The sequence below is a fragment of the Morone saxatilis genome, unplaced genomic scaffold (genome assembly GCF_004916995.1).
Source record: "Morone saxatilis isolate NCDOM2014 unplaced genomic scaffold, NCSU_SB_2.0 Contig21, whole genome shotgun sequence".
NCBI classification, from domain to species: Eukaryota; Metazoa; Chordata; class Actinopteri; family Moronidae; genus Morone; species Morone saxatilis.
Genome location: NW_023339774.1, coordinates 15,942,767 through 15,946,037, shown reverse-complemented (window position 1 = coordinate 15,946,037; position 3,271 = coordinate 15,942,767). Strand labels below are relative to the sequence as shown.

At 34.6% G+C, this 3,271-nt stretch overlaps 1 protein-coding gene across 4 annotated transcripts in view; it reads left to right on the top strand.

Moving 5' to 3' along the window:
* Positions 1-979, top strand: part of btc (betacellulin, epidermal growth factor family member) — a gene marked incomplete in the record, with an annotated part of 8,026 nt that extends 7,047 nt beyond the window's left edge. For all 4 annotated transcript variants that reach the window (XM_035667962.1, XM_035667961.1, XM_035667960.1 and 1 more), the window contains 1 exon segment: positions 1-979.
* Positions 980-3,271: the final 2,292 nt, after the last annotated feature.

Sequence of the window (3,271 nt, the reverse complement as noted above, 5' to 3'; positions counted from 1 at the left end):
AGAATGCTCCTTGAACTGCTGTAACCCTTATTACAGATAAACAGTTTCAATTTTAAAAAGTTTGAATCAAATATGTGCTTTTTTGTACGATATTATAACATAAACAAATGTGCAAAACATGTTCAATTTTGGTAATGTCTATGCTCCCTTTCAGGTGATTGTACTTTGTTTATAGTTTTATTGTGTTGTTGTGCTGCTATGGTGCTGTATTACCAGCTAGAGCCAGAAATGTCATGTTGCAGGAGCCAACAAATTCCAATGTGAGAGTGTGAACATAATGCAGTGTCGTCCTCTGACATACTGTAATGTGACTTAATCCTATTGGCATGAGGGAATTATCTTGTATCTCACTTCGTCCTTGATTCTAACACTGTTTTAAATGTTATCCTTTAAAATGTGCTGGGTAATCCACCAGAAATCAATAATATAAGAAGATTTAGATGTATGACATCGATAGCATCCCAATGGAAAGTGGGGGAACAGGTGGCAAAGCTATATGATCATACTAGGGCTGTCCCCGAATACAGATGTTCCTTGTCGACTAGTAGTTATTAGTTTAACAGAACGTTTTTGATATGGACTTAATTATTTAAATATATATATATATATATAAACAGCCGCCTGTTAAATTATACCGGAAAAAGCTCTAATAATTCTGAATGTGTTGGAACAAGCAAGGATTTAGTTGATTTATTTCAACACAGTATAACATTACAGAAGTCTTGTTGTTCAAAACACGGAATAATAGATCCTCATAAATGATGTATGAGACTGATCGCATAACAATGGAAAGTAGGTGAAGAGGTGGCAAAGCTATGTTTGCGCAGTCAATTTTGTTATGTTTTGACTAAAACATCACCACACTTGAGAATGGTATTGATTACATTAATGAAAACATAGTTATAAATATTATTTTCCATTTCTGCCAATAGATCTTCATAAATGTTGCACACTGGACCTTAAAGTTACTGTATCTTCATTTTGCTTCCTGTCTGTTCTTCCTGTTAATATACCCGTTGCTTCATTTTTCATGCTTTCAGTGTTTGGATAGCTGCAGTTTTTGAATCCCCTTTTTAAAATGTCACCCAGACTTGTTTTGGTCATGGTCTGCTAGAATTGATCCCATAAAAAATACACACTGCCGTTTGTTTTGCAATGTATCAACCTTAATTCATTTGAAAGAGGCACAAAAGTGACTGACTTAGTCTTGGCTACAGTGAAATGCTTTGCTTATAATGCCAGAAAAGGTTAGCTTTTTTCAAAATCTATACCAAAGGCAACTATTAAAATAAGTATGATGAACTGGATTAAAATGCATACATTGAAAACTTTGGTATAAGGATATTAGTTTTTAAACAGAACTTTTGGCTGCATGTTTTGACCACTGATGCCTTCAGTTTTGTATTCAAGGACGATCTATTCTCTGCTCTGTTAACAATGAAGGTATTAGGATCTTTGACCTAATTTCAGGTTAGTGCCTAAGTGCCTGGCTGTCATCAAAAGAGTGACAGCTGTGGAATGCTGGAGTTTCTATATGAGGGGTGTGCCCGCAGGACTTGTAAATGAGGCTGATAAGAAAGATAGATACCAGCCAAACTGTAGTAGATGTTTGATTTGGAACAGAGATGCAGTCAAAAAAAAAAACTTTTTATCATTTTGAAACACCTTAAAACAACTTGAGTAGACTTCTAGTGGATGTCAGACCTTGGATGAAGTGTAGCTGTGACTGTAGGGTTTGTTCAATACAGTCCTTCCATCTGTTCTCTGGTATGTGTGGCTCCAACAGCTGTGCTATGACTACCAAATAGTTTGACTGGAAGATATTTGCACCACACAGGGCGCCACATAGATCAGCACTGGACGTGAGTTGTTCAGGCAGTGTCACATGTGTTCTCTAAGCAGTTCAAATCAATTTGTGTATTGTGTGTAGTTTTTGCATTTTGCATTGATACCACTGGAGGTCAGCAGAACACCTATCAACAGACTTCTAAAATACTGAAACACAAACAGACTTAATCAATGATGGAACGTAACAAAGTACAGTTTCATGGTACTTGATTTTGACTTGAGTATTTCCATTTTATGATTCTGTATACTTTTACACCACCATATTTTACAGGGAAATTAGTTATTTGACAGCTATGCAGCAGTTTCTGATTACTTTCCTGATTCAGGAAAGGCAAGGCATTTTAATTCAAAGTGCTTTACATAAAAGGCATCAAGACAAAATGTAAAAGCAACATAAAGCAATATGAAAATACATTTAAATACATTTAGAGGACCAGTGTATAGGATTTAGCGGCATCTAGAGGTGAAGGTGGAGAGGTACGACCTGGAAATGACAAGGGGTTGTGAAGTGTGTAGGAACAAAAACACATCAATTCTTTTATTTAGGTGATTATACACATGGCTATGAATATTATATTACATTTCTGCCAATAGATCCTCCTAAATGTTACACTACTGAAATGATTGTTATACAGTAAATTTAACTGCCCAAAAGTGTCTTGGAAAGTTTAGTTTCACCTCAACCAGATAAAATATGAAATGGTGCTAATATGTGCGTCTTTATGTAACAATATACTGTTTAATAATTTAACTGCTTGCATAATGAGTGTTTCTACTTTAAAGCTGCAGCAGGTAACTATTATAAAAAAATACTTTTTTGTTATATTTGCTGAGACTTTCACTAAATGCAGACAGTAGTACATGAGACAGATAATCTGTGAATATGGCTCCGCCTAGTGCTCCTGAGGGCATTTGCAAGAATTCACCAGAGCCAAGAAAGATAGATAATTGAGTCACGTCAGGGGATTCACAGATTATCTGTCTCATGAATTATTGTCAGGATATAGTGAAGGTTTCCGCAAGTATAACAAAAAGTTTTTTTTTTAATAAAAGTTACCAACTGCAGCTTTAAGTAGATTTTTACTGTACTTTTATCTAATTATTATAATTAGCATTTAAACATTTGAATGCAATATGTGGTATTGACAGGCTTGAGGAAGTTATGGATTACATGTTATGTAATCAGGATTTTAAAAAAGGTATTAAGCAGGATTACAATTTTAAAATACACTTTTTTAAAATACACTGAGAGATGGACACTTTTTGATGCAAAAAATCTTCATCCATCTTCCTTTAAAAGGTTTCTGCTGTTGTATAGAATATAAGTGCACCAATATTTCTTATTCTCATTTCTTTTCTCTCCTTTTTATTTGCATATTTGGTGTTGATGTAGTCCAAATGTAACGGAAAGTACTCAAGTTAT